At 45.3% G+C, this 16,825-nt stretch overlaps 1 protein-coding gene across 1 annotated transcript in view; it reads right to left on the bottom strand.

The window, feature by feature from the left end:
* Nucleotides 1-16,825, bottom strand: part of LOC139227891 (C4b-binding protein alpha chain-like) — a 252,040-nt gene that overhangs the window by 207,050 nt on the left and 28,165 nt on the right. The window contains exon 4 of the mRNA XM_070859024.1: nt 6,286-6,333. The gene's annotated coding sequence lies outside the window, so the exon portion shown is untranslated. The remainder of the gene's footprint in view (nt 1-6,285; nt 6,334-16,825) is intronic.

The raw sequence follows: 16,825 nt of genomic DNA on the forward strand, positions 1-16,825 counted from the left end.
TGCACACTACTATAAATTCACACGAGGCACATTCTGCAGACAAGGTCACTCTGTGACCCGAACCTTTATTCACAGGACCAAGAAGTGATGATCCTGCGTTGGACCTCCCTTTATATACCTGGATGACCAGGTGAGGAGTGTCTCCCACAAGTTCACCCCGTGGTCAAGGTGTGTATTTCTTAGGTGTATACAGTATGCAGTGTTGTTACATGAGGGTTACAGTTACATGAAGGTTACATGCATGACATCACCCCCCCCCCACCCCCCCAACGTCTTATGGGGTCAAAGATTAAGTCTTTCAGGCGGTCGACGCTCTCTCGTGGAGCGCCGCAGTTGGGGCTCTGGTTGTTGAGCCTTGGCATGCGTCTCCGTCACCTGTGGTGATTCCGGCTTGTCCAGGCTGGCCGCAGGGACTGTGCATGCTGCTGAATGTTCTTGTTGCTCGTTCACTGGCAGTGGTGTGGGCAACATCTCATGATCTTCCTCAGGTTCCACAGTGTCCATGCTGAACCTTTTTTTTTTTTACTTGCTTGCAGCATATCTGTCCATTGTTGAGTCTGACCACTGAAACCCTATTCCCCTCTTAGCCAATTACAGTACCCTCAAGCCACTTGGGCCCCAAAGCGTGATTAAAAACAAATACAGGGTCATCGATTTCTATACATCTCTCCTGAGAGTTACGGTCATGGCACTCATTTTGGGATTGGCGCTTGCCCTCAACAATTATTGACATGTCTGGATGAATGAGGGACAGCCGAGTTTTAAGTGTACGTTTCATGAATAGTTCCACGGGCGGGACTCCCGTGAGCGAATGTGGTCGGGATCTATAGGCCAGCAGGAGGCGCAATAGGCGGCATTGAAGGGAGGGTCCTTCAATCCGGAGCATGCCCTGTTTTATGATTTGGACCGCACGTTCCGCCTGGCCATTGGAAGCCGACTTGAACGATGCTGTCCTGACATGTTTGATGCCATTACCCGACATGAACTCTCAGAATTCATAGCTAGTGAAACACGGGCCGTTGTCGCTAACCAGGATGTCCGGCAAGCCGTGGGTCGCAAAGACCGCACGCAGGCGCTCCACAGTGGTGGATGTCGTGCACGAATTCAATATGATGCACTCGATCCATTTCGAGTACGCATCAACAACAATGAGGAACATTTTTCCCATGAATGGGCCCGTGTAGTCTACGGGCTGAGTGGGGCCTCCCTGGGGGCATTTCCCAGCTGGGCACACGTCGAGCACCTGCGAACAGTGTTCCAGGTCTGAGTCAATTCCCGACCACCGTACATGTGACCGGGCAATGGCCTTCATTAGCTCGATGCCCGGATGCTCGCTGTGGAGTTCCCTGATGAATGCTTCCTTTCCCTTCTGGGGCATGACTACTCGGCTGCCCCATAGTAGGCAGTTGACTTGGATGGAGAGCTCATCCATCCGTCTGTGAAACGGTCTGACCTCCTCGGGGCATGCTCCGTGTGCGGGCGCCCAATCCCCAGTCAGGACACATTTCTTAATCAAAGATAGGAGGGGATCTCTGTTGGTCCAGATTTTGATCTGGCAGGCTGTGATGGGGGAGCCTGTGCTGTCAAAGGCATCAACGGCCGTGACCATCTCAGCGCTTTGCTCCGCTGCCCCCTCAGTGGAAGCCTGCTGAGCGCGTCAGCGCAGTTTTCAGTGCCTGGCCGGTGCTGTATGGTGTAGTCATATGCAGCCAGCGTGAGAGCCCATCGCTGTATGTGAGCTGACGCACTGGCATTGACAGCTTTGCTGTCTGACAACAGGGATGTTAACGGCTTGTGGTCCGTTTCTAACTCGAACCTTCTGCCAAAAAGGTACTGGTGCATCTTTTTCACCCCGCAGACACATGCCAGTGCTTCCTTTTCAACCATCCCATATCCCCGTTCAGCTTGGGAGAGCAACCTGGAGGCATAAGCCACAGGTTGGAGTTGACCCTCGTCATTACTCTGCTGCAACACGCACCCAACCCCATAAGATGATGCATCACATGTCAAAACCAATTTCTTACAGGGGTTGTACAGGGTCAACAGCTTATTAGAACAAAGCAGATTCCGCGCCCGATTGAAAGCACGTTCCTGACAGTCCCCCCAAAACCAATCGCAACCCTTACGCAGGAGCACGTGTAGCGGCTCCAACAATGTGCTTAAATTCACCAGAAAGTTCCCGAAATAGTTCAACAGTCCCAGAAATGAATGCAACTCCGATGTGTTGCCGGGCCTGGGCGCACGACGAATTGCCTCAGTTTTGGATTCGGTAGGCCGGATCCCATCTGAGGCAATCCTCCTGTCCAAAAACTCGACCTCTGGGGCCAAAAACACACACTTGGACTTCTTTAGTCACAGACCTACCCGATCTAGTCGGCGTAGCACCTCCTCCAGGTTGTGGAGGTGTTCCTCGGTGTCTCGACCCGTGATAAGGATGTCGTCTTGAAATACCATTGTTCCAGGGATGGATTTGAGCCGGCTTTCCATGTTCCTTTGAAAGATAGCGGCTGCTGAACAAATGCCAAACGGACACCTGTTGTAGACAAACAGCCCCTTGTGCGTGGTGATGGTGGTCAGTAGCTTGGATTCTGCGGCCAGTTCCTGGGTCATGTAGGCTGAAGGTGAGGTCCAACTTGGTGAAGAACTTGCCGCCTGCCAGCGTGGCAAAAAGATCCTCCACTCTCGGAAGCGGGTATTGGTCTTGTAGTGACACTCGGTTGATAGTGGCCTTGTAGTCGCCACAGATCCTGACCGAGCCATCCGTTTTTAGGACAGGGACGATGGGACTTGCCCAGTCGCTGAATTCAATGGGCGAAATTATGCCCTCTCTTAGCAACCTGTCCAACTCACTCTCAATTTTCTCCCGCATCACATACGGCACAGCTCTGGCTTTGTGGTGCACTGGTCTGGCGTCCAGGGTGATGCATATCACTACTTCGGAAACTTTGAAAGTCCCGACACCAGGTTGAAATAGTGACTCAAATTTCTGTAGGACCTGTGAACATAAACTTCGCTCCACAGATGAAATGGCGTGCACATCCCCCCATTTCCAGTTCATCTCGGCTAACCAGCTCCTCCCCAAAAGCGCAGGACTATTTCCCAGGACAATCTAGCGTGGCAGCCAGTTCTCTGATCCATTATGAGTGACCACCAACATTGCACTGTCTAGCACTAGGATGATCTCTTTGGTATACGTCTGTAATTGCGTGTCAATGCGTTCTAGTTTGGGTCTGCTAGCTCTGAGTGGCCATAGTTTCTCGAATTGTTGGACACTCATAAGTGACTGGCTGGACTCCGTGTCCAGCTCCATGCATACCGGGATGCCGTTTAATAGGACTTTCATCATCATAGGTGGCGTTTTGGTATATGAGCTGTGGATGTTTGCCACATGAACCCGCTGAACTTCAGCGTCCATTGCTTTGTCCCAAGCATCAACATGACTTGCAGACCCCTCTTCTGGTTTATCTGCCTTGTAAATTTGCCTCACTGCGGGCTTCCTGCACATTCTGGCTAAATGTCCACTGAAGTTACAATTTCTGCAGATGAATTGTTGAAATCTACAGGTTTTTGCAGCATGTCTGACCCCGCACCTCCAGCAGGAGTTGAGATTGTTGTGAACAAAAGAGCTGTTACCAGGCATTCCTCTCTGATTGGCTCTTTGATTACTCTTGAGCACTCAGTTAGTGGATGTCAATGGCCCCTCCCGGGACGCATTGTCCACTGTGATGGTGTAAATGTCCGTTCAACCACCCATTGTCTCTGTTGAGGACCCACTCTAGAGTCTGTTACTGCCTGGGTGGTGTCGAATTGCCCTTGCCTGCCTGTGGGGTTTTGAGTCGCGTTTACAATGTTAACTCCCTAATCCATCACCACGTTGGAAGCAGAGTTGCGCGCATATATTATCTTGGTTTCCTCCTCCCCCGCCATGAAGGTCTGAGCCATCAACGCCGCCGCTTCCAAGGTCAAGTCCTTGGTCTCAATTAGCTTTCTGAAAATCCCGGCATGACCAATGCCCTCAAGAAAGAAATCCCATAACATCTCCCCCCTGCAGGCGTCTGTGAACTTAGAGGCTGGCCAAGCGCCGAAGGTCCGCAACGAAGTCCGGTATGCTCTGTCCTTCCCGACGTCAGTGTGTATAGAATCGGTGTTGGGCCATGTGTATACTGCTCGCTGGTTTGAGGTGCTCACCAATCAGTTTGCTGAGCTCTTCAAAGGTTTTGTCCGCCGGCTTCTCGGGTGCGAGCAGGTCTTTCATCAGCGCGTACGTCTTAGGTCCACAGCTGGTCAGTAGATGCACCCTTTGCTTGTCAGCCGCTGCATCTCCCAGCCAGTCCTTCGTGACAAAGCTCTGTAGGAGCCTCTCAATGAAATCGTCCCAGTCCTCACCAACACAGTACCGTTCCTCTGTGCTACCGGTGGCCATTCTCGTAAGTGTTGATTCCCGTTTCTCGTCGCCAAATGTAGTGTCCTTACACACTACTATAAATTCACATGTGGCACATTCTGCAGACAAAGTCACTCTGTGACCCGAACCTTTATTCACAGGACCAAGAAGTGATGAACCTGTGTGGGACCTCCCTTTATATCCCTGGATGACCAGGTGAGGAGTGTCTCCCACAAGTTCACCCCCTGTGGTCAAGGTGTGCATTTCTTAGGTGTATACAGTATGCAGTGTTGTTACATGAAGGTTACAGTTACATGAATGTTACATACATGACAGGCGGCCCCTTATTTTAATATTATGCTCTCTAGTCTCCCCCATCAGTGGAAACATCCTCTCTGCATCCACCTCGTCAAGCCTCCTCATAATCTTATACGTTTCGATAAGATCACCTCTTATTCTTCTGAATTCCAATGAGTAGAGGCCCAACCTATTTAACTTATCCTCATAAGTCAACCCCCTCATCTCCAGAATCAACCTTGTGAACCTCCTCTGAACTGCCTCCAAAGTATATCCTTTCGTAAATATGGAAACCAAAACTGCACGCAGTATTCCAGGTGTGGCCTCACCAATACCCTGTACAACTGTAGCAAGACTTCCCTGCTTTTATACTCCATCCGCTTTGCAATAAAGGCCAAGATTCCATTGGCCTTCCTGACCACTTGCAGTACCTGCACACTAACCTTTTGTGTTTTGTGCACAAGTACCCCCAGGTCCCGCTGTACTGCAGCACTTCACAATCTTTCTCCATTTAAATAATAACTTGCTCTTGGATTTTTTCCGTCAAAGTGCATGACCTCACACTTTTCAACATTATACTCCATCTGCCAAATTTTTGCCCACTCACTTAGCCTGTCTATGTCTTTTGCAGATTTTTTGTGTCCTCCTCACACGTTGCTTTTCCTCCCATCTTTGTATCGTCAGCAAACTTGGCTACATTACACTCAGTCCCTTCCTCCAAGTCGTTAATATAGATTATAAATAGTTGGGGTCCCAGCACCGATCCCTGCGGCACCCCACTGGTTACTGATTGCCAACCAGAGAATGAACCATTTATCTCAACTCTCTGTTTTCTGTTAGCTAGCCAATCTTCTATCCATGCTAATATATTAACCCCAACCCCGTGAACTTTTATCTTGTACAGTAACCTTTTATGTGGCACCTTGTCAAATGCCTTCTGGAAGTCCAAATACTCCACATCCACTGGTTCCCCTTTATCCACCCTGTTTGTTACATCATCAAAGAATTCTAGCAAATTTGTCAAATTTGTCCAGCAAATATGAACTTAAAAATGTAGAATATTAAATAACTAAAACTATGCACAAAGATAAAATGAAAAACTACAAATACTGCAAATCCCAAAACAGAAAATGCAAGAAGTACACAGCAGGTAAATCAGCACCTAAAAGAAAAAGACTGGAAAATATTTTAGGTGGGAACCTTCATTAGAAGAATAAATTTAGGTGTGTACAGCATCCTTTAAAAGCATCCATCATAAACACAATCTAAACTTTGCACAACTGCAGATTAAATACATGTCGAATACAGAATTTACACAAAGCAAAATACTGCAGATAAGGGAAATTTAAAATAAAACCAGAAAATGCTAGAAATATTCAGCAGGTCAGGCAGTATCTGTGGAGAATGGAAAAAGCTGACCGTTTAATGTTTGCCAGTTCTGAGGAAGGGTTATACCTGAAAAGTTAACTTTTTTCCTTTCTCCATAGATAATGTCTGAACAACTGAGTTTTTCCAGCATTTAATATTTTTATCACAGAACTTACAAGGATTTTAGCAGCTCTTTTTACTCAAGTTAATTGAATTAGTCTGAGGAATATACTTACCATTTGTAGGAGTAGGGGCAGGAGTAGGGGCAAGAGTAGGTTCAGATTCTGTACATGGGAGAGAAAAAATAAATTACTCAATTGACTCAAAAAAAGGAACGTCTTACCATAAAACAGTGCTTCTGAAAACATGTGGTGTTTATAAAGGAAAGGAGAATCTAGAGTATGCCTATGGCCCAGAATTTCATACAACGGCATGGATCAGCAATGCACTGCATAACTATTGCTGTTTCACACGTCAATCTTCCGATTATGAACTGTGCTAGCATTTCCGCCAAAAGTAATTTGAATACGCCAGTGAACACAATGGAACCTCAGAAATGGCACAGCCAATGGCTTACCTCAACTGCATCAATAAACCTATTAAGCAGATCACTATTGGCGTTACCCAAGTCATAGATTTCTGAATTGTAAATCATTTCACTATGCAGAGCTTGATCACTTACAGAAAAATGTTTCAGTTATGCCCACTCAGCTGTTGGTATTCAGTTTTCAGGAACATTCTAAGTTAGAGATTTATTTTTCATTTATTTAGAAGAAGATGACATTAATAATTAAAGCTACCGAAAAACAGTCTCAGATGGTCTGACTTTAGCCAGTGGCACATACAAGAACTTTAATACCTTCCACCTATTATATAGAAAATCTAACACACAATGAAGTATATTGATGCATTTTAGCTCAGAATTAAATATATCAAGAGCAGAGATTTTATTTTACTTTAACAATTATTTTGAACACAGATCAAATGAATGGATTTAATGATTTGTATTTACCGCAAGGCCTCTACATCTAAATGATAATATATTTTTGATGATGAAATGTGAAAGCCTGTTTCTTTTATGTATGCATAAAAGACTATTTGCATATGGTTCCAGATATAGATATGAAGCTCCACATCTTTTTATAAGAATGTAAGAAATAGAAGTAGGGCTAGGCCATTTGACCTTTCGAGCCTGCTAGTCATTCAATATCATTGCTGATCTTCTACCTTAACTCCACCTTTCCACATTATTCCCACAACCTTGATTCCCTCAGTTTCCTAAAACCTGTCGATCTTTATCTTGAATATACTCAGCTCAGCATCTGCAACCCTCTGGGATAGAGAATTCTAAAGATTTACAACCCTTTAAGTGAAGATATTTCTCATCATCTCAATCCTAAATGGCCGATCCTTTATTCCGAGACTGTAAACCCTATTTCTAGACTCCCCAGCCTGGAAACATCCTCCCAGCATCTACCCTGTCAAGCCCCTTAAGAACTCTATATGTTACAATGAGATCACCTCTTATTATTTGAAACTCTACATCGTATTACATAGGATATATGACACAGAAACAAGCCATTCGGCCCAATCAGTCCATGCCAGCAATTTTTTTCTGGAAGGAGCCAGTAAATATAGGCCTATTCTACCCACTCTGTCCTCATAGAACAATCCCTCCATCCCAGAAATCAATCTAGTGAACCTTCGCTGCAATCCCTCGAAGGCAAGTATGTCCTTCCTTAGGTAAGGAGACCAAAACTGTATGTAGTACTGCAGGTGTGGTCTCACAATAGCCCTATGTAATTGCAGCAAGACTTCTTTACTCTTATACTCCACTCCTTTCTAATAAATGCTAACATACCAAAAAAAACAGCCATGGACGACTAAAGAGGTAAGAGACAGCAAAAAATGAAGAGAAAGCATACAAAACTGCAAAAAATAACACGGATCCTGGTGAATGGGAAAGATACAAAGAACAGCAAATGGCGACAAAACAGATAGTAAGATCTATAAAAAGGAGTATGAAAAGAAGCTTGTAAGGATATCAAAACCAACATAATTTTTTTTTTAGGAAAAAGGGGGTGGTCAGGAGCAATGTTGGTCCCTTGAAAACTGCTATCAGTAATATTGTCAATAATAATAATAATAATAATAATAAGGAAATGGCGGACATATTGAATAATTACTTTGTGTCAGTATTTACAGTAGAGGAACATGCCGGAAATCCCAACAAAACTAATATTGAATCAGCGACAAGGACTCAATAAAATCCACATTACAGCAAAAATGTGATTGCACTAGAGGGTACAGAGGAGATTTACGAGGATCTTGCTTGGACTGGAGAACTTTAGCTATGAGGAAAGATTGGATAGGCTGGGTTTGCTTTCTTTGGAACAGAGGAGGCTGAGGTGTATAAAATTATGAGAGGCCTAGATAGAGTGGATAGAAAGGACCTATTTCCCTCAGCAGAGGGGTCAACAACTAGGGGACATAAATTTAAAGTAATTGGTAGGATGTTTAGAGGGGATTTGAGGGGAAATGTTTTCACTCAGAGGGTGATGTAGGTATGGAACTCAATGTCTGAAAGGGTGGTAGCGGCAGAAACACTCACCATTTTAAAAAAGTACTTGAATGTGCACGTGAAGTGCCGTAACCAACAACGCGACGGACCAAGAGTTGGAAAGTGGGATTAAGCGGGATAGCTCTTTGTCGGCCAGCATGGACATGATGAGCCAAAATGGCCTCCTTCCATGCTGTAAATTTCTATGATTCTATGTAAACAAAATAGGAGTATTGAAGAAAACAATGGCACTAAACATTGACAAATCCCCAGGACCAGATGATTTCCATCCCAGGGTTTAAAAGGAAGTAGGTGAGCACATTGCAGATGCCCTAACTATAATCTTCCAAAGATCTCTCAATTCAGGAACTGTCCGTTTAGTTTGGAAAATTGCGCATGTCACTCCGCTACTAAAGAATGGCGAGGGGGGGAAACCGGGGAATTATACACCAGTTAGCCTAACATCTGTTGTCGGAAAATTGCTAGAGTCTATTAAGGAGAGAGTGACTGAATACCTTGAAAATGTTCAGCTGATCAGAGAGTGCCAGCATGGATTTGTGAAAGGTAAGTCATGCCTGACAAACCTGATTACTTTAGTCACCTCTTCAAAACATTCAGTGATGTTATTTATATGGACTTCCAGAAGACATTTGATAAAGTCCCACATAAGAGACTGTTATCTAAGATTGACTAGGTTGAAGCGCATGGAATTGAAGGCAAATTATTGACTTGGTTAGGAAATTGGCTGAGTGGCAAGCGACAGAGAGTAGGGATAATGGACAGGTACTCTAATTGGCAGGATGTGACCAGCGGTGTTCCGCAGGAATCTGTGTTGGGGCCTCAACTATTCACAGTATTTATTAATGAATTAGATGATGGCAGATAAAGCTACATATGCAAATTTGCCTATGACACAAAGATAGGCGGCAATGTAGATGAAAGCATAAAATTACAAAAGGATATTGATAGATTAAGTGATTGGGAAAAACAGTGACAAATGGATTTAAATGTAGGCAAATGTGAGATCATCCACTTTGGACCTAAAAAGGAGAGAGTCGGGTACTTTCTAACTGGTGACAAGCAAAACACAGTGGAGGTCCAAAGAGACTTGGGGGTCCAAGTGCATAGATCATTAAAATGTCATGAACAGGTACAGAAAATAATCAAATGGCTAATGGAATGCTAACCTTTATATCTCGAGGACTAGAATACAAAGGGGTAGGTGTAATGCTGAAGCTATACAAAGCCCTGGCTAGACCACATCTGGAGAACGGTGAGCAATTCTGGGCATCACACCTTTGGAAAGATATACTGGTGGTGGAGGAAGTGCACCGTAGGTTTACCTGGATGTCAAGGGTTAAATTACGAGGAGAGGTTACACAAATTAGGGTTGTATTCCCTGGAATTTAGATCTTTATGGGGTGATTTGATCGAAGTTTTCAAGATATTAAAGCAAATAGATAGGGTAGATAGAGAGAAACTATTTCTGCTGGTTAGGGAGTCTAGGACTAGAGGGCATAGTCTAAAAATTACAGCCAGACTTTACAGAAGTGAAATTAGGAAACATTTCTAAACACAGGTGGTACAAGTATGGAAGTTTGGAATTCTCCTCCGCAAATGACAATTGATGCTAGATCAATTGTTAATTTTAAATCTGAGATTGATAGATTTTTATTAACCAAATGTATTAGGGGAGATGAGGCAAAGGCGGGTATATGGAGCTAGGTTGCAGATCAGCCATGATCACTCTGAATGGTGGAACAGGCTCAATGGCCTAAATAGCCTACTCCTGTTCCTATGTTCCGACAATTTGCTTTCCTAATTGCTTGCTGTACCTGCATGTTAACTTTCTGTGATTTGAGTACAAGGATACCCAGGTCCTTCTGAATACCAGCATTTCCTAATCTCTAACCATTTAAAAAATATTCAGATTTTCTATTTTTCCCACCAAAGTGGATAACGTCACGTTTCTCTTCATTATATTCCATCTGCCACATTCTTGCCCATTCAATTAACCTGTCTATATTCCTTTGCAGCCTCTTAGCATCCTCCTCACAATGTACTTTCCCAACTAGCTTTGCATAGACCGCAAACTTTGATGTACAAGTGCAGTGTCAAAAATCCGGAGTTCCAGAATCCGGACCGATCGGTGGCAGGGTCATCCAGAATCCTTAAAATGTTCCGGAATCCGAACCCGCCGACCCTGGGGTCCCGCCGCTGCCCAACCTCGGGCGCCGCTTCACCGTCCCTCGCCGCGCTACCCTTATCTCGCTGCTGCTCGCCTCGCCTGCTGCCGTTACCTCGGGGCCGCCTTGCCAGCCAGCCCAAACACCACCTCCGCGGTGGGGCCCGCCTGAACACCTCCTTGGCGACAGGGGCCCGCCCACACAGCTCCACCACGGCGGGGCCTGCCCGCACACCTCCTTGGTGGCGGGGCCCCGCCCAACGACCTCAGCGACAGGGCTGGAGGCCCGAACAGCTCCTCGGCAGGGATCCCACCACTTTTCTGACGTTCCGAAATCCGGAAATACCTGAACCCGGGCTCAGGATTCGTGACGTCAGAAAGACGATCGAAAGTCCGGAAAAGCCCGGAATCCGGAAGGGCTTCAGGTTCTGGATTCTCGACGGTGCACCTGTATTACATTCAGTCCCCTCATTTAAATCATTAATATAGATTGTAAATACCCTGGCCCAAGCACTGAGCCTGCCAACCTGAAAATGACCCCTTTATACCTATCTCTGTTTTCTGTCCATTAAGAAATGCTCAATCAATGCTAAAATATTATCCCAATCCCCTCAGTCCTAATTTTATATAATACCTCGTGTGGCACATTATCGAATGCTTTTTGAAATTCCAAATAGAGTACCATTCACTGGGTCCCCCCTATATACCCTGCTAGTTACAACCAACATGCCCTTCAGCTCCCATGCAGCCAGAGAGCCGGCTTTTAAATAGGAAAAAACGCCATGCATGATATTTTAAATGAGCTACGCCCCCCAAACAAATTGAACGGAACATTGGTTGCAACTTCAAAAAACTGGCACAGATTTGTCAAACACAATTTCGCTTTCATAAATCCATGTTGACTTTGCCCAATATTATATAATTTTCAAAGTGCCCTGTTGCAACATCCCGAATAATAGATTCTAGCATTGCTCTACTATTGATGCCAGGCTAACTGGCCTATAGTTCCCTGTTTTCTCTCGCCTTCCTTTCTTGAATAGTGTGTTTATGTTTGTTACCTTCTTATCTGCGGGGATCTTTCTAACATCTATGGAATTTTGGAGAATCAAAACCAGTGCATCCACTATCTCTGCAGCCACCTCTTTTAAAACCCTAGGGTATAGGCCGTCAGGTACCCGCCACTAGCCTGGCATGAAGTTGAAAAGGCCATCCGACAGCTGAAAAACAGCAAGGCTTCAGGAGCAGATGGAATCCCCGCTAAAGTATGAAAGCATGTCGGAAAAGTACTCTTGGCGCCAACCCATGACCTGATCTCTTTAAACCATTTGGAGGCTGGAGTAAATTGTTAGTGGCAATTGCCAGTAGCTTCTAAGTCAGCAGCAGTTTAATTTAAAGGGGAAAAGTTAAATAGTTGGGAATCTTTCAGTTTAGGCAGAGAAAAACAAGGTAACTCTCCAGTAGGAGGCAATTAGCAGCTAGTTAAAACCAGTTCTGTAAACGACTGACCAGTAGTGAGTCATCTGACCTGGATACAGTTTAAAAAGAGGCAGCTCGTGCAGATCACGGAGTGCAGCAGCATAGAGTGGCATTCGTGAGTTTGGCAAGTGGGTGAGTTTTAAAGGCAAGTGGGGGTGGCAGGTGCTGCTTTGTCTTGTTTTTCCTACCAGTGCTGACACTAGAGCAGCTGATAAGGAGTGCGAGAGTAGGAGACGGAGGCCCAGAGACCAGCCCAACCAGCTGCAGACAAAGATAGAGGGGTGCAAAATCGAGAGGTGATGTCACAGGCAAGCTGGTAAGTGGTTGGCTGTTTGACTGGTAAGTATAACTCTCTTTTAGACTGACTTTTAGATTGGTTTAATTGGCAGCGAACTGCTAAGTAGCTGTTTGGTGTTTAAGTAAATTTTAGTAAGTAAATTAATTTAAGGGTTAAGTCATGTCAGGAGAGCTCGGACCCGTGTCATGCTCCTCCTGTGCTATGTGGGAAATCAGGGACACGTGTGTGCGGGAAGTGTGTCCAGCTGCAGCTCCTGACAGACCGCATGACGGCACTGGAGCTGCGGATGAACTCACTCTGGAGCATGCGCGATGCTGAGAATGCTGTGGATAGCACATTTAGTGAGTTCGTCACACCGCAGGTAAGGGTTAGGACAGATAGTGAATGGGTGACCAAGAGACAAGGCAAGAGCAGGAAGGTAATGCAGGAGTCCCCTGCGGTCATCTCCCTCCAAAACAGATATACCGTTTTGGATACTGGTGGGGGAGATGACTTACCAGGGGAAGGCATCACCAGCCAGGTTCATGGCACCATGGGTGGCTCTGCTGCACAGAAGGGCGGGAAAAAGAGTGGGAGAGCTTTAGTGATAGGGGACTCTATTGTAAGGGAAATAGATAGGAGTTTCTGCGGCTGCAACCGAGACTCCAGGGTGGTATGTTGCCTCCCTGCTGCAAGGGTCAAGGATGTCTCAGAGCGGCTGCAGAGCATTCTGGAGAGGGAGGGTGAACAGCCAGTTGTCGTGGTACATGTAGGTACCAACGATATAGGTAAGAAGCGGGAAGAGGTCCTACAAGCTGAATTTAGGGAGCCAGGAGTTAAATTAAAAAGTAGGGCCTCCAAGGTAGTAATCTCTGGATTGTTACTAGTGTCACGTGCTAATCAGAGTAGAGGGAGCAGGATAGTTAGAATAAATACGTGGCTTGAGCAGTGGTGCAAGAGGGAGGGATTCAAATTCCTGGGACATTGGAACCAGTTCTGGGGGAAGTGGGACCTGTACAAAAGGGACGGTTTGCACTTGGGCAGGACTGGAACTGATGTCCTGGGGGCAACATTTGCTAATGCAGTTCGGGAGTGTTTCAACTAATATGGCAGGGGGATGGGAACCTATGCAGCGAGACAGGGTGAAGTAATATGGAGTCAGAAACAGATGGTAGAAAGGTAAAAATCAATAGTGGAAGGCCAAATAAACAAAGGCAAGAAACAAAAAGGGCCACACTACATCATAATTCTAAAAGGACAAAGGATGTTAAAAAAACAAGCCTGAAGGCTTTGTGTCTTAATGCAAGGAGTATCCGTAATAAGGTGGATGAATTAACTGTGCAAATAGATGTTAACAGATATGATGTGATTGGGATTACTGAGACGTGGCTCCAGGATGATCAGGGCTGGGAACTCAACATCCAAGGGTATTCAACATTCAGGAAGGATAGAATAAAAGGAAAAGGAGGTGGGGTAGCATTGCTGGTTAAAAAGGAGATTAATGCAATTATTAGGAAAGACATTAGCTTGGATGATGTGGAATCTATACGGGTAGAGCTGCAGAACACCAAAGGGCAAAAAACGTTAGTGGGAGTTGTATACAGACCTCCAAACAGTAGTAGTGATGTTGGGGAGGGCATCAAACAGGAAGTTAGGGGTGCATGCAATAAAGGTGCAGCAGTTATAATGGGTGACTTTAATATGCATATAGATTGGGCTAACCAAACTGGAAGCAATACGGTGGAGGAGGATTTCCTGGAGTGCAAAAGGGATGGTTTTCTAGATCAATATGTCAAGGAACCAACTAGGGGGGAGGCCATCTTAGACTGGGTGTTGTGTAATGAGAGAGGATTAATTAGCAATCTCGTTGTGCGAGCCCCCTTGGGGAAGAGTGACCATGATATGGTGGAATTCTACATTAGGATGGAGAATGAAACAGTTAATTCAGAGACCATGGTCCAGAACTTAAAGAAGGGTAACTTTGAAGGTATGAGGCGTGAATTGGATAGGATAGATTGGCGAATGATACTTAAGGGGTTGACAGTGGATGGGCAATGGTAGACATTTAGAGACCGCATGGCTGAACTACAACAATTGTACATCCATGTCTGGCGTAAATATAAAAAAGGGAAGGTGGCTCAACCATGGCTATCAAGGGAAATCAGGGATAGTATTAAAGCCAAGGAAGTGGCATACAAATTGGCCAGAAATAGCAACGAACCCAGGGACTGGGAGAACTCAGCAGAGGAGGACAAAGGGTTTGATTAGGGCAGGGAAAATAGATTACGAGAGGAAGCTTGCAGGGAACATTAAGACGGACTGCAAAAGCTTCCATAGATATGTAAAGAGTAAAAGGTTAGTAAAGACAAACGTAGGTCCCCTGCAGTCAGAATCAGGGGAAGTCAAAACGGGGAACAAAGAAATGGCAAACCAATTGAACAAGTACTTTGGTTCGGTATTCACTAAGGAGGACACAAACAACCTTCCGGATATAAAAGGGGTCAGAGAGTCGAGTACGAAGGAGGAACTGAGGGAAATCCTTATTAGTTGGGAAATTATGTTGGGGAAATTGATGGGATTGAAGGCCGATAAATCCCCAGGGCCTGATGGACTGCATCCCAGAGTACTTAAGGAGGTGGCCTTGGAAATAGCGGATGCACTGAGAGTCATTTTCCAACCTTCCATAGACTCTGGATCAGTTCCTTTGGAGTGGAGGGTAGCCAATGTAACCCCACTTTTTAAAAAAGGAGGGAGAGATAAAACAGGGAATTATAGACCGGTCAGCCTGACATCGGTAGTGGGTAAAATGATGGAATCAATTATTAAGGTTGTCATAGCAGCGCATTTGGAAAGAGGAGACATAATAGGTCCAAGTTAGCATGGATTTGTGAAAGGGAAATCATGCTTGACAAATCTTCTGGAATTTTTTGAGGATGTTTCCAGTAAAGTGGACAAGGGAGAACCAGTTGATGTGGTGTATTTGGACTTTCAGAAGGCTTTCGACAAGGTCCCACACAAGAGATTAATGTGCAAAGTTAAAGCACATGGGATTGAGAACTGGTTGGCAGACAGGAAGCAAAGAGTAGGAGTAGATGGGTACTTTTCAGAATGGCAGATTAGTGGGGTACCGCAAGGTCCTGTTCTGGGGCCCCAACTGTTTACATTGTACATTAATGATTTAGACGAGGGGATTAAATATAGTATCTCCAAATTTGCGGATGACACTAAGTTGGGTGGTAGTGCGAGCTGCGAGGAGGATGCTATGAGGCTGCAGAGTGACTTAGATAGGTTAGGTGAGTGGGCAAATGCATGGCAGATGAAGTATAATGTGGATAAATGTGAGGTTATCCACTTTGGTGGTAAAAACAGAGAGACGGACTATTATCTGAATGGTGACAGATTAGGAAAAGGGGAGGTGCAACAAGACCTGGGTGTCATGGTACATCAGTCATTGAAGGTTGGCATGCAGGTACAGCAGGCGGTTAAGAAAGCAAATGGCATGTTGGCCTTCATAGCAAGGGGATTTGAGTACAGGGGCAGGGAGGTGTTACTACAGTTGTACAGGGCCTTGGTGAGGCCACACCTGGAGTATTGTGTACAGTTTTGGTCTCCTAACTTGAGGAAGGACATTCTTGCTATTGAGGGAGTGCAGCGAAGGTTCACCAGACTGATTCCCGGGATGGCGGGACTGACATATCAAGAAAGACTGGATAAACTGGGCTTGTATTCACTGGAGTTCAGAAGAATGAGAGGGGATCTCATAGAAACCTTTAAAATTCTGACAGGTTTAGACAGGTTAGATGCAGGAAGAATGTTCCCAATGTTGGGGAAGTCCAGAACCAGGGGTCACAGTCTGAGGATAAGGGGTAAGCCATTTAGGACCGAGATGAGAAACTTCTTCACCCAGAGAGTGGTGTGGAATTCTCTGCCACAGAAAGTTGTTGAGGCCAATTCACTAAGTATATTCAAAAAGGAGTTAGATGTAGTCCTTACTACTAGGGGGATCAAGGGGTATGGCGAGAAAGCAGGAATGGGATACTGAAGTTGCATGTTCAGCCATGAACTCATTGAATGGCGGTGCAGGCTCCAAGGGCCGAATGGCCTAGTCCTGCACCTATTTTCTATGTTTCTATGTTTCTATCTCTCTTATCTGGAAGGAAGAGAGCATGCTCGGGGATTTTAGAGGTGTCGTAATCGTGACCATCTTCAAGAAAGGGGACGAGTCCGATTGCGGTAATTACAGAAGAGTTTCCCTGCTGTCTGCCAGAGAAATTTATC

This window comes from Pristiophorus japonicus, chromosome 17 (genome assembly GCF_044704955.1).
Source record: "Pristiophorus japonicus isolate sPriJap1 chromosome 17, sPriJap1.hap1, whole genome shotgun sequence".
NCBI classification, from domain to species: domain Eukaryota; kingdom Metazoa; phylum Chordata; class Chondrichthyes; family Pristiophoridae; genus Pristiophorus; species Pristiophorus japonicus.